Raw genomic sequence first — 23,459 nt, 5'->3', positions numbered from 1 at the left:
TGCTTGAACAGAGGCTTAATTAAAAACAAAAACATAGAGGGTGACATACCTTATAGCATGGATGGCCTACTCCAGTCCTCAAGGGCCACCAACAGGTCAAGTTTTAAGGATATCCCTGCTTCAGCACAGGTCGTTGACTAAACCACTGATTGAGCCACCTGTGCTGAAGCAGGGATATCCTTAAAACCTGCCCTGTTGGTGGCGCTTGAGGATTGGAGTTGGCCACCCCTGCTTTATAGAGTGAAAATCTGCAGCAAGCAGAGAATATGTATGGCAGTCCTTTTATTGATATCATTTTATGGAACATATTCTGGTAATATATTATGAGCTTGGTCAGGTGGATTAACAACTGCACATTTATTGGCTCTATGCAGATTGTAAGGAAGTAGAAATATTATATCTTGGCTAGACCACTAGGACACACTCTGTACCTCAATAGAGTGTTACTGACTTTGGCTTCAGTTTAATATGCCATGGAGCGGTCCTTTCCTAGGGAAGATTACATGTGAATTTTGAATGTGTCTAAATTCTCCCAAGCAAAGACAAGAGACCTGAATAATGAATAGGGGACTGGAACAGTTTAAGAAAAACTGCCTCTAAATCCAGCAGGGAGCTGATTAATTGCAGCCAGGCAATTAACCAGACTCCACCTTGCTAATTAGGACTCTGAGAAAAAGACTTGTGGTGAGAAACAGAGGGGAGATTTTTTTCCTCAGCACAGGAAGGTGCTGACATGAGGAGAGGGACTTGAATACACAGGAGGACTGACACAAGGAGACAAGACCTCCTTTCCTGGATGTAGAGCACCAAGAAACCTGCCAGAGCCAGGAACCTCAAGCACACTAAGACACCTGGACACCACTGACCTGAAAGGCCACCTGCTGTAAGGTACCACTGAGACTTGGGGGCAATAGGCTGGAACGGGGCTTATCCTCCCAGTCTTGTAGAGAGGGACTGGGGGAAGTAAGTTAGCCCTAACAAAAGGATCACCGTTTGTTGCTTTTGTATGTTTTGCCTTGTTAAAGGAACAGGCTCAATAAAGCCAGGATTTAATTTCATCCTAATCGGGCTCCATTAAATGTACCTCTGCACACATCTCTTACAGGGACTATGAATGTAATGAAGTTTGAAAAATGTTAGGGCCTCCCCATCAATGTTCATCAGTTGCTGATGAAAATAATTATTATAAAAATAAAATAAAGCCCACTTATTTGAATGCAACAAACAACAAATGCAACGTCACTGTCAAAGTTATGAATCAAGTTCATTGGTTATACAGTATATATAAAAAAAATTTAGAGAAACAAAAACAGATATCTTTATTGTTCTATAATTACACAATAACATGACAAGGTAATATAAATGGCCAATAAAATATATGGTCTAATGACCTCGTTTTCATCCTAAGGTTTTTTTTTGTTTTTTTTTAATTATACTGCATGGCATTGAATAATTGCAATTTTGTACCAGTGATGTAATGTCTGAAGTTAAGAGCTTTGTTTTTCATTTGCATAGTTCTTAGTTGCAATTGACATAACTGTACTTAGTATTTTGCTCAAGTTATTTGATACTGCAAACCAAAAAAAAACCTAAAAATATATTAGTGGGTAGCATACGGAAATGCAGTTAGCCCCCTATTTACATAAAAGTCAACATGTGGTAAAACAGATTCCATGGGCACATATATTAGAAATGCAAAGGAAGACCAATCGTATATATTTATTTCAGTGTCACTTAGCAAGTATATGGGACAAGTGTGAAAATGCTGCACTTGGGCCCCTCTACTGGAAGCTGTGAAGATGTAGGCTTGTCGTTGGCTTTGCAGTATAAATACTGTAGGTGTTTAAGATGACCTGTAGTTTGATCAGAGAAAAACATTTTTTAATTGTTTTCAACCAAAGATGTTACATCTATCAGAATTCCGGTCACGGTTCCAAAGGTCAGGGCAAGAGACAGTCCAAGACAGGCAGAGGTTCAGCAAAGGCAAGTGTGACAGGATAACAAACGGGGTCCAGGAGTGCAAGCGATGAGATACCGTGCGCGGTCAGAAGCTGGGAGTAACTGGCTGCTATTTAAGGTCCTGGGGCAAGTGCAGCCAATTGCCAGCTCCAGCAGGCAATTCCTGAACTTCTTGATTTGGTGGCCATCTTGGTGCACCCAGCGAAGTCAGAGCAGCGTCTCTGTTGGTGCAACCGGCGAATTCTCACAGTCAACAAGTATCATGGATTTAGTGAGCCTGTTTCTTTGTCCGATGGAACATCTCTTTTGGAATATCCAGATCCATATCTGCATTTCATTTCAAATTCATACATTTTGCCTGTGGGCTTTTTTTTCTTGCCTGATGGATAAGGATATAATACTGTATGATTACCCCTTTTCCCATCTTGGATTTGTGTGCATGATGTGCATCCTCTTATCACCTAAAAGGAGATTGACACAAACTATTGTCTGACAGCATACAATACATTATGGTTGCATTGTCAGACGTTTATATATTGTAGGTGGTAACAATGAATGTTAGGTAACATATACTATTTGTACTGTTTATTCCCAAACCATCATTTTCAGTCAAAGTTTCCTTGTGCGTGGGTTTGTCTAATCTTCTTTGTCGTTTATTCCCGTCTTCAGAAAAATGTATGGTTGTGTATTGCTTTTAAAACCTTGTTTATACAAAATACCATAATGCAAAATACTTCTAATGGAAATTCCCACAAGCCACATTCAACGAAATTTTGATCTGTTTTTTTATTTTTTATTAATGTATGTCTAGACTGCATTTTTTAATGTTGTCCATTACACCCATGGTAAGTTACAGGAAATCAGACCTCTTTGTTTGGTCCTTTAGATGAGTGATGTGAACTTCCACTCCCATGTTAATGTTTTAAGGCACTTAAGGCCTTGTTGTTGTAAAGAAATGTGGCTTGTTTATCTCTCTGTGAAAATCCTTCAGAGCCTTCTTTATAAAATTAAAGGAGTAGTTTTGCATATTTTACTATATTAAATAAATGCTGTGCTTGTAAAATTGCTGTGGTCTCGAACCTCAGGATGCCCAGATAACGGTGGAGAGATGTCTGCAGTATTTCAGAAATCAAAAATCACGAAGGGATGAACATTTGAGAGTGGAGAGGATGAATCTGAGGATTGTTTATGATGTAAAGACAAAAGTAATAATAAATAATAATGTATCATCAAATAATACTGGCAAGGTTAAGTCATATGCCAAAAATCAAACAGATTAATCTTGAACTAAGCTTTCACAACGGTTATTTAGTAAGTTTGAATAAAATCAGAAGACTTTTTATAATGAACTCTTTCTTTGAAGATATACATGTATCAGCAGTGTTTAAAGTGACTTCGATACTTGGTGGTTCTGAAATAGCTTAAAGATATATATATATATATATATATATATATATATATAACGGGTGGACCCCCCTTGTCTGACCCACCCAATCTCACATTGGCCCGTGTGGTCTAACCGGTCCCCATTACGTGATCGTGTATGGTGGTGCACCTGCAGGTAACAGGACTCCTGAGTCTCCCGCTTGATGGTATTAGGGGATGTCATCAGGACAGGTAGCTGAGGTAGTGGGTGCGAGTCCAACTTACTTCATGTGCAGCGCCTCCACCTCATCAGGATCTGTGCTTCCGCAGGGAGATGGTCCTGGCGAGGAACTCCTTCTTGGTGGTGCCATCCACTGCTGAGTAACTTCAAACTCATACAGTGGATGTATATGCGAACAAGACATCTTTATTTGCATGGTATGGGCCAGCTGCCCCTCACAGATAGCAACTCAGCCGCTCATCTCTGTGCAGCACTCCATTAGGAAGGTCCCTTCTCCCTAATAGAGCTGCTTTCCACCTTTACTCTCAAAGAGATTCCCCAGCTTCTCTGGCTGCTGTAATCTCCTCTCCTGAGCTGCTTTGTCTCTCTCAGCTCCTCTCTTGAGCTGCTCTGTCTGTCAGCTACTCTAACTCTGCTCAATGTGCTGCGTATGCTCACTGACTCACAGCTAGCATGAGACACTGCAACACTGTTGCAGACCTTCATGTGCCTCTCACTGAACAGAGGCAGCACAACAACAGGAAACTGACTTCTAACTTTAGGCAGTGCTGTGTCTTATATCACCCCCCAGAGAACAAACCTGCTCTGTACCACTAAGTGGGGACACACTGCATGTTGTCACTTCCTTTGGGGATATATGACACCTCACCAGGGTGTGAGGGCAAACCTCATTGATTGTTGCTGGCAATCCTGCATACTTACCAGGTTTACTGAGACAGAGATATGTACACCAATCTTAGACTAGGCTACATTCTCCCCCTGGTGGAATCCCAACGACCCGGCTGGGACCTAAATTTGCGGAACCTTCCTTCAGGTAGCACTGCAAAACATAACAACACATTATTACAGTACATATCTTTTCATAACACAATAACAGATACATCCTAACGTAGATGTGTAAGAACTAGGATTACCCCATGCTGGAGTATCCATTACTGGGACTACTCTACCCTCTTAAGGTGGCTTGCGCACAGCATGGTCTACTGGGTTTAGAGCAGCAATGCTGTAACACTCTAGGTGACATACTGGACACCCACAATCAGCCCATAACTCTAGCTTGGATGCTAGTGGACTGAGAAGATCATGCCCATACATTTCCCCAAGGCATCTCCTGGAGATGTAGACTATCCCCTCTTGACTACACCACTTCTCATCTAACCCGCCAGGATCCCAATTTTCATCAGGGGAACCCATTTCGAACTTACTTTCTCTCTCCCATGGATGGTGAAAATAAAGTAACCACTTTTTGCGATCCCTGACATCTCTTGCCGACACTGGAGGCACACAGGGGGTTCCCCGAGCAATAGGTACAATATGAGCAACATTACCCAAATTCCCAGACGAAACTCACAATGTCCCTGGGGACCCAAAATTTAACCCAAGGCTCTTAGGATCACACCCCACAGTAACAGTACAATTGTCATCATTAGTGCTGTATAACATTCTTTGCATAGCCATTTCCCTCCCTGATCCCTCATCGGAGGCAAAGCAGTCACCCCAGTCCAGATTTTCCCCAGTCCATTCTTCAGAAGTGGCTCGGGACTCCCCAGACAACCCTTGGCTAGACTGGGACCCATAGGAAAAAGTGACAGGGGCAGGGGTTTTAACTATGGCCGGGGGTTGAGCATAGGGAAACATTGCCGGCATACGCGGGGCTACGACCCGCAACTTCTCGCTACCTTGCCCGGTACCATCGGACTGGCACTCCGGTTCACCCATGTCCGTGTTCCCAAGCTTCCGCAGGGCCTGCTGGCTCTTCCCGGACCCAGGCGACCTGGTACAGCTGCTTGGCCATGAGGACACGGCCATCTCGCTGGACTCGCCGCCATCTTGCGTTGGGTTCCCAACCGGAACCTCTTCCTCCAGAACGACCTCCGCCACCCGAAGTGATGGTTCTGCTCTCCGCTCCGTCCGGGCCTGGGCTAGGCCTTTCTCCGCCGTTGCCACCACCGGCGCCTGTGGGGGGTTAGGAGGCTCCTCGCCACTCCGCTGGCTTGCGATGGTTTCCTCTGTGGTAGGCCGGACTGGCCGATGTAGGGCATACGGGCCTACATCAGGGTCCACAGCAGATGGGATACTTGTCTCTTTATCTTCAGCTTCACTTGTGTGGTCCGCCGGCTGGCGCATTACCACAGCTGGTTGACTACTGTCTTCAGTAGTACAGGATGGGGATAGGGACATCTCCGCAGGGGAACAGCGTCGGGGCGCTTCGCATTCGCTGGGGGCCATCGGCCTGAAGCGGTCCTGCTCCGCCGGTACCAGTGGTAGCGATCCCCCTTCTCCCTGGGCAGTCACCTTACCCTTCATTGATTCCTTCAGGAATGGTTCCATCATCTGGGGTTCCGGTTTTGGAACCGGATCTGGAGCCGTCTCTGTCATCGGGGCTTGGAACTCCTCACGCTTAGGCAGATAAGGGCTAGACACAAGCTGGTTTGCTCCTTTTGCAAAGAAAGTAGCTCCCCAAACAAGTTCTTTTCCCAGAGATACACAATCAGAGTCCTCACACCTCAAGCTGGTGATTCCATCATTGGATACTTCCGGAATCCTTTAGGCAATGAATAACAGGCAAAGGTCATATCACCCTTCCTCACTTTATGTATACACGGGCACAAAAGAAAGGGGTAAGTCACTCCTCTGGCCCGCCATGCCCCTGGTAGCTGAGGTTGTGCGTTGCTGCATTCTGTTTCTTTCTTAGGGGGAACAGAAGTTGCTACTGGCAGTTCAATGTGCTCACTCCCCCTGGTGGACTCTAGAGGAGGGTCTCGTAGACTTGTAGGCTGACCCAGCACAGGGGCGGAGTGAGTCATAGTCCATGAGGGCGCGGCTCCAGCTTTCGCGCTAAATTCCCCAACAGGGTGGGGTTTTCCCATTGGCGCCAATCCTGGCCAACAATCAACAAACTGCAAAGTTGCAAGACTTTCTGCAGCTGGCCCACGCGGTGTCCCGGGAACGCGGGAACCGCCATTTTGGTTAGTACTGTCTTTCTGCATCACATTTGAGGTAGCGTTTGGCTGTTTGTATATTGAATAATAACAAAGTCCATTTCGTTCCTCCCATCCAGCAACACTATCGTCCTCACTAGCCTCGAGGTTACTTTCCCGAGAGCATAGACAGGACAAACCCGGCGCAGCCGCGGTTGTCACGCCAGTCTCCAACAGGCTCACAAAAGTCTCTTCTGTAGCTTGTTCTTCTTCCACGCACAGGTCATATGCGTGTTCCTCGTTTGCTCGCCATCCTGGACCTTCTGCGCTCTGCAGATCCTCCATTCTGATGGTTCTCTCTAGAGGAGGGGCACTTTCTACCAAGGAGTGGCTATGTGCTGAACTACTCACAGTGCAGGGGCGGGGCTCTGGTTTTCGCGCCCAACCCGGACAGAATTCTGCAACAATTTCTTATACAGTCCTGGTGCTCGCCCGACTTGGCGGGAGCCGCCATCTTAGGTGTGACTCACTGCTTGAGGGAGCCTCCATTTTTGCAGTCGCCATTCTTTTCTCTGTTATAATTTCTGTTATCGCACATGGAGCTCCTCTCTGCGGGGCAGCTGCCACAGTGATGCAATAAAATGCCTTGTGCACCACCTTGTGTACCTAACGTAGATCTGACTCGTGTGTGCACTACCTCAGGCTAGGCTCACTCTTTCTGTGTCTACTGTAACGCTTTCCTCCAGTCTGTGCTCCTTGGTAAGTGGTCTGGAATGGAGACTAGAGTACTCTGGCTCTTCCATGCAGTACTTTGGGCGTCGACCTACTGTTGGCTAGCCTAGCGCGGACCCTTCCAGAATTCCTGCCCTAAGTTACCAGTTTACCCCTTCAGGCATCCCCCACTAGCGCTACCTCAAGGCGACTAGGACAGCAATAGCCCCCTGCTCCAGACCCACTAACCCCTAGCGGATCCCAAGGCGTCTGTGCGGCCTGCAGCTCCAGCAGCTCCCCGACTACCCCTGGTTCCGTCCCACGCAGCACAAAGTGGCAGCAGACACTCTCCCTGTTTCCTAGCGTGTGCCTAGCAAAAGCCTGTCCTGTTAACAGGTCTATCTCAGCAGCGCCTCCAATTGTAATGGGTGGACCCCCCTTGTCTGACCCACCCAATCTCACATTGGCCCGTGTGGTCTAACCGGTCCCCATTACGTGATCGTGTATGGTGGTGCACCTGCAAGTAACAGGACTCCTGAGTCTCCCGCTTGATGGTATTAGGGGATGTCATCAGGACAGGTAGCTGAGGTAGTGGGTGCGAGTCCAACTTACTTCATGTGCAGCACCTCCACCTCATCAGGATCTGTGCTTCCGCAGGGAGATGGTGCTGGCGAGGAACTCCTTCTTGGTGGTGCCATCCACTGCTGAGTAACTTCAAACTCATACAGTGGATGTATATGCGAACAAGACATCTTTATTTGCATGGTATGGGCCAGCTGCCCCTCACAGATAGCAACTCAGCCGCTCATCTCTGTGCAGCACTCCATTAGGAAGGTCCCTTCTCCCTAATAGAGCTGCTTTACACCTTTACTCTCAAAGAGATTCCCCAGCTTCTCTGGCTGCTGTAATCTCCTCTCCTGAGCTGCTTTGTCTCTCTCAGCTCCTCTCTTGAGCTGCTCTGTCTGTCAGCTCCTCTAACTCTGCTCAATGTGCTGCGTATGCTCACTGACTCACAGCTAGCATGAGACACTACAACACTGTTGCAGACCTTCACGTGCCTCTCACTGAACAGAGGCAGCACAACAACAGGAAACTGACTTCTAACTTTAGGCAGTGCTGTGTCTTATATCACCCCCCAGAGAACAAACCTGCTCTGTACCACTAAGTGGGGACACACTGCATGTTGTCACTTCCTTTGGGGATATATGACACCTCACCAGGGTGTGAGGGCAAACCTCATTGATTGTTGCTGGCAATCCTGCATACTTACCAGGTTTACTGGCAACATGAGAAAGAGATATATACACCAATCTTAGACATGGCTATATAATATATATATATATATATATATATATATATATATATATATATATATATATAGTGACAAACGCCCCTCTTTTGTAGCGCTGACGTCTGTCTGGGTTCTTCCCGACACAGTCTTCTAGGGTTAATTATACAACAAACAGGATCATGCAAAGTATTACGTTGCTTAACTCAGGCTTCTGCCTGCTTTATTTTCATCCAAGTAAGGGACTGCAGCTTTAACATGTATAGGCAGGAGGCACTCAGACATTAACCTTCAGTGGTTTACTCATATCAGTGTTATAGCATTTCACGCAGTGTCACTTTTAAGAACCAAACCAAATCAAATAAACAAAATCCTATCCCATCCAGGGATCTAACTACACAGCAGAATCAGCCTCTCTAACTGCTGCTGGGCCAACTAACCTGGTTCCCCAGTTTAAAACAATGCCCTCTCATTTAGGGTCACTAGATAAAGCATACAGTCTTTTAGATACGGCAATAAACATGTGTTTGTCTTATCTGTTCGTGGTGGGAACTCGGTCCTAAGTGTCCAGGCAAATCCTCTGGTACTGTGATACTTGAATGGGCCGTCCACCCCGAACTGGATGCAGGGGAGCAGCGAAACCCCCAGTCTCCATGCTCTAAGAAGAGAGACTGAAATGCAAACCTCTCTGCTGTAAATACCTGTGCTAGTGATTAGGAGAGCAGGTGAGGGAGAACTAGACACATTGTAATCTGTGGTCTGGATTTTCCATCCACCAGCCTGAGTTAATGTGAAGCTGTGGAATGGATCATTTTGCACAATTCCTGCACTTTCTGACCTATATATTCCACAGAGAAAGCGCAACAGATGTCCTCCTTTATGGTGTAGCAAGTTTTAATACACTAGTAGAGAAAAATCAGATTAAAACGCACGCGTAATGTATATAGTAAAAAGTAAAAAACGTTTATCTGGGAAGTGAGATGCATACAGCTGAATGACTCCTATGTAAAGTTCCTGTCTCTCTGTCACCGGACCACCGGACCAGTTCTGGCTACTCTGGTAACTATACAAGTTTATTATCTGCTTTATGGGACAAGCATCAGCATTTTGAGAAGGCTAGTGTGCAACACTGTTATGCTATGGACCATATATATATATATATATATATATATATATATATAGCAGTTGGCACTCTACTAACCAGGCAAAAACAGATGCTTATCCCATATGAATAGAACAAAATGTATATTTACCAGATTGGGGTCCAGCAAAAAAAGAGACAGCACAAAAAGTCCCTCTGGGTGACCGAAACGTTGGTTGCAGTGCCCTGTGATTCAATACAGTTTTTTTGTCTGAAGACTACATGCAGTGTGCCGTCTCTTTTTTTGCTGGACCCCAATCTGGTAAATATACAATTTTATATATAAATAATTTTTTTTTATATATATATATCATCACTGTCCTCTAGGGGCTAAATTGGTCAGCTATAGGACTTTTGCAGCACACAGAATTAATCCTCTCTGGAATAGCTGTTCACCTGCTGGCTAATTAATCAGGATGAACTCCCTCAGTGAATAAGGAAGTGTTTAAGGCAAACACAGAGTGAGAGAGAGAGAGACTGTTTTCCCCAGAGGGGAGTGTCACGCTGTGCTCTTCACAAACTAGGCGGAACCACGGTGCTGAGGTGGGAATGGATAAGACACTACCCACAGCCACGAGGGCACGTCTTGAGTGTAGGTTGGTCTGGATAGCCGGGCCAGGATAGGAGAGGTACGGATATTTGAAGGTACTGTTAGCCGAGTCCAGGGTTGGAGAGGGGGACGTAGTCGTATTACCGTAAGCCACGGTCAGGTGTGGAGAGAGCGGAGTGGTCGAGGAGGAAGCCCGGTCGGTACACAGGAGAAGCACTGGAAAACAAGACAGGACTAGGGAGGCAGAGAGTGATGAGAACAGCAACTGGTTCTATGCTCAGCCAAAGTGCCAGTGGCACAGCTGAGCATAAGTATGAGAGAGAGTCCAATGGGAGAACAGCAGTATGGAGGTGTGTGTAGAAGTGAGGCTGCGATAGGAGGCAGTGTAAGCAGGTTCAGTGAGCTCCCTAGGGCGGAGCTTGAGAGAGCAGCGCGTGCGTCCGTGCGCTCCTGTGCGCATGATTTGCGCGTGCTTGCCGTCCTCGATGGTATGCCTTTTAGAGGCTGGGACAGGTGTGTGCGAGCGCCAGAGCCGTGACGGGCGCCGGAGGGACCGGCGGGACCTATTGAGGTAGGAGCGGGACGGGGAGAGCGCCGAGTGTCGGAGTAGACAAGTGGGGAGCGCGCCGAGGGCGGTGTGGATCCCCGAACCTTACAGGGAGATAGAAGTACTCCCCAGTGGTATAAGATGGTTACAGAGGAACCTACAGAGGCGTTTCTCTGGGCTCAAGTGGGGCTGAGTTCTCCTAAGAAGAAGGATGACATGGCTGGATGTAGCATTTGCAACAGTCTGAACACTGGGGATAAGTTTTACCATCCCAGAAGTGGCAAATTGTTCAATATCAAGGAGCGTATCACTTGCACAACTATGAACATAGTCTACATGATTATATGTCCTTGTGGACTGTGTTATATTGGTAAGAGCAATCGTATGCTCCAAACTAGATTTATTGAACATAAGAGTAAAATCAGTAATCGTGCAGAGGATACCGCTCTTATTAGACATTGCTCTGAATTTAGTCATCCAATATCATCATTAAAACTAATGGGCATTGAACATATTAAAAAAGCTAGGGCAGGACTAGAAGAGGATGTTTTATTATTACAGCGTGAATCCTTCTGGATTTACACATTAGATACTGTATTTCCTAATGGACTGAACGACCTTTTGTCATTAGGTTGTTTCATCGAGGAAAGATAAAATCACTTCTTCCATAGGTTGCTGCCACTGCTTGCTGTATTAGCTAAAAGGATATAAACTGTCAGGTCAGTATACCTCTGGGGATATGTATTTCTAAAAATTGACAAAGACCAACCTTTTTTAATCTTTTTTATTATCACTCTCTTTTCACAGTAATATTATATATTAGCAGCTAGTTCATATAGTGGTGTGCTGATTTATCCCCCCTTTTTTCTTTTTGCAAACATCGTGGACTTCTGATGACGAAGATATCCCCCCCATTGATTGACAGAAGAAGATGACGCACTGATGGACCACTACAGATGAAAACCGAAGATCAGCTAATCCCCCTTATACTTGCAGGACCGCAGGTTGAATGACTAACGCATGCGCAATGACTGATATGCAGTCTGCGCTTTATGCGTTCCAAATTGAGAAGGGATGAAGAAGATCGAACGGATATTCACCGCGCATGCGCGGATTTGAAACGCACGAGGACCCGGATGCGTTCCAACTGCTGAGGACCCGGATTGATGACGTCAGCAAGATGGATGCCAAATAACACGGAAGTGGGGAGGAATTGGACACCACGATGCTCAGAGGAACACTAACATCTGTTGGGGATCACCTACTCAAGGATACAGACTGGACATTGGTTAAAGGGACTGATTCAGCACATGAATACCATCACCACTGATTGAACAGGTTGCATTGTGGGGGTTTGGGGCACTATTTATATGTTGTTAGAAGGGATTGTGTTTATGCCATTGTCACTTGATAAAGACCATCATGGTCGAAACGTTGTGTTGGCTCAATAAATGAGTTTGGATATTCTAAATCCATTGTGCCCTATGTTCCTTTGTTCATCTATCCAGGACTGATTGCAGGCTTTCGTGCAAACATCGGAGCACCGGTAACTGTATTCATTTTTTCTATTGTGAGGTGTGCAGCATTTCTCTTAATTGTCTGTGCTGAAGCAGGGACATCTGCCCTGGAGGACTTACAAACAGATAAGCAAAAACCCTTTGTTGTTGCTGTGTGCAAAGACTGTGTAGATTCTTGCATATGCATGGGCATGTTTTAGCTGGGAACCAGTATAGCTGGCCAGCGGTCTTTAGAGAGGACTGAAGAAAAGTCAGTTAGTTAGGATTTGATTTTATTATTTTGTTTATTAAAGGGACGGTGGGCATGTTGTATGATTTAATCCCTGTAAATAAACCCCTGCAGAGAAAATACAGTGTTTCTGGCCTTAAATTGGGACAAAAGAGACTGCAACGTGGTGTGGGCATCAGAAAATATATATATATATATATATATATATATATATATATATATATTGTGACAGAGTCACTGACTCAGTAGGCTGGAACAGTGAATGGAGAGACGCTGCAGCCAGTACACAGAACGTTAATCTCCTCAGAGAGAGAAAGCACAGCTGAAGACTGATTAAACAGGGGTGGAACTCATCAGTGAAACAAGTGCTTTAAAAAGCAGGAAGTTGCTCACACATGGTGAGCTTGTTTTTATCCAGGAGGCTGGAGAGACTTCTCCCAGCTAAGAAGCCCTAGCTGTTGCTCTGGTCCCCCAGTCCTGCGAGGAGCTTTGCTGCTGGGACCAGCTGGGACCCCAACCCAGGATAAAGATAAAGATTGCTGCGAGCTGGACACAGCCTGCTCCCCGGAACCAGTGTTCCTGTTTGCTGTTGGAGCTGCATTACAGATAAGACTTTGTTATGATACTTATTTGTTATACTTTGTAGAGCACATGTTTTGGGCATAACCAGATTAGCTGGCTGCCCTGTTAGTAAGGGCTCAAGAAGTGAGTTAGTTTCCCTAACGGGAATAGGCTTTATTTTCTAGAAAGTAGTTTCTTAAAGGGACAGTACACCCGTACTTTATTTTGGTTGTGGCTAATAAACCACTACAGTTTAAAGTTTCCCATCGTGTCTAGCGTCTTACTGACCACGCCGCGAGGCCCTCTTGCCACAATATATATATATATATATATATATATATATATATATATATATACACAAATGTGAATACAACTGTATGCTCATCTGCATGTATTAGGCAACCCCGCCTTCCACCATTATCACCCGGCACACAGCACTTCCACTGCAGCAAGGGATTCTGGGAAAAGATATGCAAATGAGCACATAGTGCCACTTTTTGCTTAAAAAACCCTTTTTAACATGGTTCCCTATCGCTATTTGCTTTGCTATATATGTATATGTATGTATAACCAAAAGAATGACCTAGGCGCAAAAGAAATAGGGGAGAAAATAACAGAAAGGGAAACAATCATAGGGTAGTATGTTCAAATAATTGAAGCAGGTAGATGGTAAGATACGCACTACAGTTATACAGACAAATAAAAGCCTTTATCCACCATCGGGATCAGGAACTCTGTTTGATGTCTTCCCAGAACTTTATAGTGTTGATATCCAGAAAAGAATCTCCACACACTCCAAACGATTTGGGCAACAGGATCCCAACAATTAGATTTTGGATACACAGCCTCCGTCATAGGGATAGGTAATATGTGAAAGGTAAGACAGGGAAACAATATAGTGTAAAATAGTTTTAATAAAAAAATAATCTAAGATACCTACACAGGTAATGAACTCACCCTCTTTGAGTCTTAAAAACGCTGCATCTGTGCTAACCCCCAATACACATAATAACCAACCTCCCCCAATAACTAACACACACGTCACATTGTAGAAACCGGTAGCTTGATGCATATGCCTACATTTTTCTGTTCTCTACTGCCTCATTGTATTACTACAGCCATGATCAGCCTCAGAAAATAAAGGGATGTTCTTATTCTGCCAATAGCTACTTCTTTATAAACTCCATTGCTCCATTGTTTACTGTTAATAACTGTTAAAACTATGTGTATTAAAATAAAAATCTATCACCAGCTTTGTCACATAGTAGTTTGTTTCTACCTACTGTATAGTTTTTTTTTTATGTAGAGTTAGACAGGGGAAAAATCCAGCAGCAGGTGAAACAGGCGCCAGTACTGAGTAGCTGACAGTCCCGCCACAATCAAGACGGGGACCGAAACGTCAATCCTCTCTTTGCATTGCTGTACACATTTCCGTGACACCCTGGCTGTAACTACATTAAGGAGCGCCTTACCACACAGATCTTCCTCTCTTCTCTCTCTCATTTTATACTCCTCCATAGCAGGTACAGAGTCAACGTGTTGTACTAGGTCTAGGTCATGAAACCCGCTATCATGTTTGCTCCATTGCTGTCAGCGTCATGTATGAGGAGGGGCGTGATGTATGAGGGGCGAGATGCGAGTAGTCACACTGAGCAGGAGGGGCACTTAGTGGAGACGTTTCCTGTCCGTTATGAGCTGGCATGAACCTCCTTTCACTAAAACGCTGGTATAAAATGTACTCCATAAACAAGTTTCCCAGAGTTAATTAAAAAGATAAAGGGCAGACCGGTTAATTGTTGACTGTTATGGTTTTAATTGCGTCTACTATTTAAGATACCTGATATTCTTTTCACTTTCGATTCTCTGCTATTTATTTAAAATGCCCTCAGCATTACAGTGGATGTATATTTCAATAACTTACCTATTTTTGGGTTGTCCCATTAAGGTATTGAGGTTTTCATAAGTAAAGTACGGGTAGTACAGCTACGTTCTTTAATCGCTGTTGAGGTGGTGTATGTCACTTACCAGAGCAGCAATGCAGCATAGAGCAATTATGCAATCCACGCAATTCAGAACTGATTTAAAGATGTACTTTATTTGAATCAGATATTTTAGGTCGAGTCGCTTAGATCATCTCAGACGTGGCAGATGCAGAATTTGAGACCTCCTATGGTTATAAGGGCATTTTGTGATCCCTACCTCCTATTTATTTTCAAAGACCGCTCTTAATCACACAACATACGAGATCTGATTTAACAAACTTCTTACATATGATACAGGTACAAGCAAAATAATATGTGCATCCAACCAATAGAAACTTTTGAGACATGGTGAAGATACAGCTGTTCGTTTCTATTTAATAGTAAATACCATGGGTGCTTTGTATCAATGGAAGGGCCATTTTTGCCTTTACCCTGACCCTTATAGAACATGAAAGACACGTATGATTGTAGGTTGGTAAGCTGCTGGACAGATAAATAGATCAAATGAGTGCTGGCAAGTGTTACAACCTTTATGAAGACCTCTTACAAAACAAAGTGCACATATATGAATATGCACACACCAATATTATACCAAAATTAGTCAACAAAATGGCCACACGCTAGGTAGAATATTTCAGCAGAAGCGTAGGTGGTGCAAAGTAAAGGTAAATAATAGAAGTCATTAATGATCACCAAGGTGATCAAAATACCCTATGGGATGCGTCTGCATGATGGACTTAATACAGGCCTTTTTCTTCTACTCCTTATGTCGTCATTAATGACTTCTATTATTTATCTTTACCTTGCACTACCTACCCTTCTGCTGAGGTCTTCTACCTAGGGTGTGGCCATTTTGTTGACTAATAATAATAAATATATATAGTTTTTTTATTGGTGTGCATACACTCATTTGATCTATTTATCTGTCCAGCAGCTTACCAAACTACAATCATAACTGTCTTTCATGTTCTACAAGGGTCATTAATTTTAATATATATATATATATATATATATATATATATATATATATATATATATATATCAAAATGAACTGGTAATACACAAAACCAGACGTCAGGGTAAATAATAACCTCTGGCGGTGCTACCGACCCAAAGACAATTTAAACACAGAAAGAAAAAAGAGGGTAAAAAATGGAGCACTCAGAAAATATATGGTGAAAATAGAAAAATGGATTTTATTAGTAATGCAAGAATAAAATAATTAAAACATACCAAAGCACATACCACATATTAAATAACTGCTGTAAAAATGAAACTTATAATATCTAAACAAAAAAAAACCCAAACATGGAAGAACCATATAATGAGAGTCCCAATAGAACAGAACAAAACTAGGTTAAAAGAGAATTCCCCTAGAGATGTGGTGACGATCGGCCGATCATAGGGTAGGTAGGGACTCAAAAAAATAAACGGAACAACCAGATGACACAATAGTACAAAATAGGATGATAAATCAAAATATAACACTATAAACCAAAAACCTGCATGTAAAGCAACTAGAGAAAATATCTAAATGCTGCATAATATAACACACGAGATGCCAGGCAAAAATAAGTACTAACATGGGGGAAATTTGAAAAATGAACAGCAAAGACCCGAGTGGCTAGGATAATGATGGTGAATAACATGAACAAAGCCACAGAGGTATAATAAAAAAGACCCTGAGGATGCTGAAATATAGAGATGAGTCCTGATGCTAGTAAAACACTGCGAGCATGTAGTAGGTGAGGTAGGGAGGAGGTCCAAATAGAGCACAATGTGCAATGAATACAGACCCCCAGCGTTCCAGTCCCACAGTAGAGTAATAACCAGCAGCAAGCGTAGAGCGCCCCAGCATCAGTCTGGATGTGTAGTTGAGGTAAACACAGGCATCACGCTGCACAAAGCATACACGGGTCAGGGGAATGTGGAGGTATGACGCAGCTCCAACGTGTGTGTGTATATGTGTATATATATATATATATATATATATATATATATATATATATATATGTATGTGTACAGTGGTCAACAGCTGGCCTTATTGGGGAGCGGGACTATTTTAGACCATTTTTCTCAATTAGCACATTTACATAAGGCTACACCAATCAATGTTATTTTGCTCATGCATGTTACTATTTGTATGGGTCTTCGCATCTCTATCTGTATCGGGTGGCATCAGGGACTCTTTTAACTTGTGTGTTTATATTTTTGACGTTCTTAATAATATTTGTATGTTTATATATATTTTGGAGTATATCTGAGTGCTATTATTGGAACACGTTTTCTTTCTATTTGTTTCCATTTATTCTTGTGTCTATCACATTATAGCTTATTTACTAATTTGGATACTCTTTATTTAATTATAGTCTGTGGCAGGCAATTCTTGTGTGTAAATATATATATATATATATTTTTTGTGGGTTGTACATGATCCGTCTGGTGACAGCGCCTCCACCTATGAGGGATCCTAGCTATACTGTATAACCCCGTCACAGGACAATATACCCAGTAACACACACCAGAGTATAGTATAACAGCATTTACTAGGCACAGACTTAGAACGCACATATAATATGCAACAACACCTTACAATATGTACTGTATATTGGTACCCACACAATATTCCCACAGTACTTGGGTCAGGGGCAGCAGTGTCCCAGTGTCCAGCCCACAATAGGCACGCCCCCCCCCCCCCGTGTGTGTGACAGCGCTGCCCACAATCAGTGTTAAAGTTGTGCACTTGCAGAGTGGGTATACCTGCCGGGTGCTCCAACACCTGGTAGCGCTAATGGAAGACAAGGGGCTGCCCGGTCCCACGCTGTCGCCGCAGCGATGAGTCCGCCTCCACGTGGGGTGGTATCCAGCTGGAGGTTCCCACCTTAAGTCTCTTTATGCATTGGTGGTCTGGTCCTAGGCCACAGGCCGCATCTGCTGCACGTGTCCTTTGCAGTGTCCCCAACACTAATTAGATAATGGGGCAGTGTCCCTGTAGCAGCTACAACCTACAGGGGAGTCGAGGCCTAGCTGTGGCCTAATAGGGGGTCTCTGGCCTAGTGCAGGGGCCACAGACACCCTGCACATACACCATTACCCTTCTGTGTCCCAGCTCCGACTGGTGTGGCTCGCAATGTGCCAAATGTATCTATTCTGCAAGCAGGACAATCCAGGAGCCCTATTGGCTCTGTTGTACCATGTGATAGTCCAGCCCCCAGTGCCTTCTGGGCATTGTAGTTCCCCTGCGGAGTTACTGTGTAATGGCCACCGCTATGCGCCTTCACTGCGCATGCGCGATCCTGGTAATGGCCACCACGCCTGAAGGCAGTTTGCGCAAGCGCAGCCCGCACCGCACATGCGCGCGCTCATCCACGTTGGTGGCGCTCGGCAAAGGGAGCCTCCCGCGACTCGATCGCCTCCCTGACCGTTGCAGTGCTCCCCCGCGCCTCACAGCTGCACACCGGAATGTAGGGGACCCCAGAGAAAGAAACCTCTCTCTCTCTCTCTCAATATATATATATATATATACACACACACACACACACACACACACACACACACACACACTGTGTTAACAATAGGTTATCGTGGTTGACTGGTTTGATTGAAAAAGAACTTTCACTTTGTATACATAAATTGTCATATTTTTTGCAGATTTTCTTTATTTCTTAAATGCACCATTCTGATGCATTGTCATTGTCATTGTGTCACACAACATATTGACGGACTTGGCCTTCTTTAAGGATGTGTCTGATACATGATAAACACGTGTCTTACATTTGATGCAACATTAAAAAACAAAAACACAAAAGAATAGCTGTGTGGGCATTTACCTAATACACAGACTCCCTCTGAGGCATGCATTTATTTTTAAACTGGTACATAACCCCTGGTACATAACCCCCTATGCATGTGCCAAGAAGTCCTTGAAACAAGCTGTGTCTGTGCAGGTGTGACTGAGTGAGAGGAGGTCTCTCCTCCTGCAGCTCTGTGCATGGAGGGTGTGGTGACTGCGAGCCGAGCAGCTCTTGGAGAAGTAGCACAGGCAGCAGCAAGACCTCCGCGCTCTCCCGGCTCAGGGGGGGAAACCCTGTGACAGCAGTGACAGCTGAGCCCGGGCTGCAGGGGAATCCCGCGTGCTGCGCTCTGCCTGTGCTGTGCAGGGACCGTGCTGTGCTGGGACTCTGCCTGTGCTGGGACCGTGCTGTGCTGGGACTCTGCTGTGCTGGGACCGTGCTGTGCTGGGCTCCTGCTGCTTCGTGCTGTGACTGAGAGCACATTTGCTTGTGGATCCGGGATATACTGTATACACACACAGGCTGCTGTGCTTGGCAAACACACCGGCGCGCTTTGTATGTGCCTTTTATTTCTGATTGCATGGGAAAGCGAGGAGCAGAACAGATCCAGAAGAGAGGGGGGTTATCCTGCTATTTTGAGTGCTGACCCGGTGAGTGTTAAACAGAGTATTGGGGAGGGGGGGAAGGGGGGGGACTGGATGGGATTTAATGAAGTGTCACTGTGAATGGAGATCAAGGGAAAGAATCACTGCGGATATAGATTGAGAAAAATGTCCGTCTGGATCCGGATTGACTAAAAACTGAGTGAAAAGTCATTATGCATGGTGACCTGGATCCAGGGTGGGTGAAGTGTCACCCATAGTGGATTGAGAGGCAGTCATGTGCACTCTAGATCCTGGTTGAGTTATAAAATAGCACTCTGGGTCCAGATAGTGTAAAGTGACCACCTACAGTAGATCCAGATTGCACACCATGTCCATCTGCACACAGATTCAGTGGGTGAATAGCAGCTGGATCTAGATTAAATCAGGAGGTCTGTATCCAGGGTGGGTGCTACCAGGGGACGTTTTCTGGATTCTGATTAGCAGGGATACATTCAGCCAGTCCTTATTTTCTTCCTCCACTCCTCACCCATTTTATTCTCTGAGAGATCAACAAAACCAGGACGGTTAAGCTTGTACAGTACAGTATGTGATCTGGGCTTCAGAGGGCAAAAAGTCACTGCAGATGTTTGACTACTGATTTAACTGTTTAGATTAAACCTAGTGTGTTTCTAAAATGTATTTACGTATATTTTGAACTATTGTAGGTGACTATTACATGCAGCATTTCAGCTGCCATCCTAAATGATACTGGTCAGTTCGATATGATAATTTGTATCTAGTGCCTTTTGAGGATACACCACTTGGTAACCCTGACCGCAGCCCACACTTACGCTATATAATAGGATGATGAATACCTGCGCACAATATGTGAGTGCTGGCAGGGTGATCCATGCTGTACATCTCTCTCCAGCTGTCACAAAAACTTTAGGTAGGGTTGCCACATTTAAGTTTCTATAATACGGGACGCCGAAATCCAGTTTGAAACTGTGACATCATAATGAGCGATTGAATGATTTGCAAATGCGTCGAGCTGAATGGTATCTCCTGCTTTGATTTTTATCATCTCTGCTCTTGGCTGGGCGGGGAAAGACGTGCACTGAACTAACAAGTAGCAGTGAGACAAAAAGTTACCCCATTAGGGGCGAGTGCCGTGGTATTATGAGATGACCAGGCAGAGTCCAAACTTTATTATTCTAATAATTTAGTAAGGTGACATCTATCGGAAAAGGTAAGTATTATACTCAAGTAGAAATCTATTCCATTTTTCATTACCATCATTTTTTTTTGGTTCAGGTATTTCCCGTCAAGGCACTAAAATACGGGACAATTATGTGTCCCGAGAGAACTTTTACGGGACAATCCCATATATATGTATGGGCCGACAGGCATAAACCTCTTCACGCAGGAGATCATTTACAGTTTCTTCACCTTCTAAGACAACTTTTTGTAGTAGTAACCTGTTTCTTATGACCAAGATGGCCGTATATTGACATTAACCTGACTGGATATTTAGTAAAAGTAAAAATACATTTGATTTTTTTTACACATTTGTAGAATTCAGTATACATGTGGGGGAAAGCGATTTAACTAAATGACCCTTATTCATGAGAATATTATTATTTAACTATATATTGTACTAATTACTATACGTTTTGTCAAATTGGATGTAGCACTGGGCTTTTCTGTCTTTTTTGGGAAGCGATTTGGACCCTGTTTTTACCAGGTACAGAAATAGACTTCTTAAAATATCCATATTCTGCAAACAAAGGCATATGGATTTGTTTCTTTATTACACTTAACATTTCCATCATGGGTGGAATTTGATGGTAAATTAGTTCATTTTGTGAAAAAAAAAAAGCTAAAATTCTTGCTTGCGGTACAACAAGCAGTTAAATAGTTCTATATAAATATAGGATACTGTACATATTATCCAGTGGTATCCACAAGTTGTAAAACTTCAGGGACTTATGGGTTACTGATAATGAACCTAAAGGCACACGTAATATAATACATGATATATGGCATTTTATTGTCTGTGCAGCAAAAGCTTTTTGTCATGGTGAAAGAAAAAGGGATTGTGGGAGAATGTACTTAACAATTCTTCACCTATCTCACTCCATGCAGTGCTTATCATGCAGAAGGACAGAGTTGCTATGTCAGTGTGGGAATGTTGTACTTGCTGCCATTATGTGGAGGGTGCCTGTGTTTATGGTGTTAGCGAACTGTTTCAACTGGAGAAAAAACATGGTGAAACATGCCACCTGACAAAATGACTGTGAAATACTTGGACGCAGGCCCTGCTGTGTAGTGGAATCATGGAAACTGTAGGTACACATAATTGAGGCTTAATTCTGCTTTTTTATGAGTTGAAAAAAATCCCTCATCATTCCTATTGTATTATTAATAATAATATTCATTTAGTTGTTTGGAAAATAAATGTAAGCAGTCATGTTAAGAGAGAAGTGTAAAGGTTGACACTGATGATAATCAAGGCTTGTGCTATTTTGTTCAGCGTGTGTTTCAAATTACTACAGTTCGACAACGAAGTGTGTGTGTGTGTGTGTGTGTGTGTGTGTGTATGTATGTATATATATATATATATATATATATATATATATATATATATATATATATATATATATATATATATATATATGGAGAGAGAGATAGATATAGATCGATATATATCTCTTATAGGGGTGAAAATGACAGCTGTCCAGCTAATAATGTATTGGCTGTACCAGATCCACAACCATGTGACCACAAAGTCTAAAATCTTGTCAGTGAAAAATATATGGGAACGTTTGATGGAAATAACTGTTGTAAATGTTGATGGGACACTGCTGATGCTTTGACATTGAGCATTGATTCTTGCTTGTATTGAAAGAGGTTCAGTGGATACAATATATACTCGGTGTGATTTATCAATGTAGATTTAGAAAAATAAAAATTAATGTAATTTTTATCTTGCATAGTTATAAAGGCATTTTGCTCTATATGCATTACTGTAGTTTGCAATTTGAGTTATGGTATTAATATATTGGAATGCATTAAGTTCTGCATCAGTTTGCAACATCTTTTCACATTTTCCTAACACAAAAGTTTCTTCATGTCAGAGGTGGAGTAAACTTCTTTGGTAAAAAATCTAGGTCAGTGTTTGCCTAGAGGTTCGTGGTGTGTCTCCAAGGGGTTTGCCAAAAAACATATGCAATGGCTGATCCCAAGTAGTGTAGTGGGTTCCTGAGGCAAAATATATTGCATGTTCTGCTTTAATGTGATTTATATGATGGGACAATTTTAAAGCATTTACCGGTTCCAACTCCCACTGTCAGATACAGCAGGAGCTTCCAAGGTCTCTCCCCACAATGGTTTGCATCCAGAGCGGCAAGGCATTGTGGGGCTTGACTTTGGAGGCTCTCGCAGTAATTGACAGATATACCAGCTATGCAGTCTGGGGCATTACTTAGGCTAGATCCCCAGTGCAGCAGGCGGCGCGCGCCTTCCACCAGCTCTTTACCTCTTCCTAGCTGTCCCCGGTCCCTCGGCGCCCCCAGGCTCACTGCGTGCTGTGACGCGCCAGCCAGCAGGGGCTACAACAGGTTTGTAATCCCGTGCGGCGACGCGTCACGTGGTGCGCCAGGGAGCCAATCAGAGAGGTGCTGGAATTTCTAGAAACGGGTGGGAGGTATAGGGATGCCCCGGCTGGTGCATACTATAGGTGAGTGCTTGTTTACGGGGCTTCCTGACGCATTGGTCGGATATTTGGCAGCCAGTTTGTTTCCTCTTGAAGGAGATTTAAACCCAATAACTTCACCGGTAAGTATTTCGAGAACCGTAGAGTACGCAGAGCTGAAAATAGTGGTGTTTGGCTTGGGGACCCCTGGTAGCCACCCTGTAAAAAAAACACATGAATAGGAGGATCTGCTATTTTAAGTTCACAGGACAATAACCTCTACTACGAGTTTATTACTATTATCTACATTTTTCCATTTGAGGAACAATTTTTCACCCTTTCTACCACAGCATTATCTCTGTCTAGGTTAAAACC

General features: G+C 43.8%; 1 protein-coding gene across 4 annotated transcripts in view; it reads left to right on the top strand.

The window, feature by feature from the left end:
• THRB (thyroid hormone receptor beta) overlaps positions 1 to 23,459 on the top strand; it is a 337,521-nt gene that overhangs the window by 36,535 nt on the left and 277,527 nt on the right. Inside the window, exon 1 of one of the 4 annotated variants that reach the window (XM_075586957.1) lies at positions 18,967 to 19,456. The exons of 2 other annotated variants lie outside the window; for them this stretch is intronic. The gene's annotated coding sequence lies outside the window, so the exon portion shown is untranslated. Of the gene's footprint in view, positions 1 to 18,966; positions 19,457 to 23,459 lie in introns of those variants that run through there. One more of the 4 variants, XM_075586954.1, reaches the window with a different exon arrangement.

The sequence above is a fragment of the Ascaphus truei genome, chromosome 2 (assembly GCF_040206685.1).
Source record: "Ascaphus truei isolate aAscTru1 chromosome 2, aAscTru1.hap1, whole genome shotgun sequence".
NCBI lineage: Eukaryota > Metazoa > Chordata > Amphibia > Anura > Ascaphidae > Ascaphus > Ascaphus truei.
Note: the sequence above shows the minus strand (reverse complement) of the source record. Positions and strands in the feature narration are given on the sequence as shown.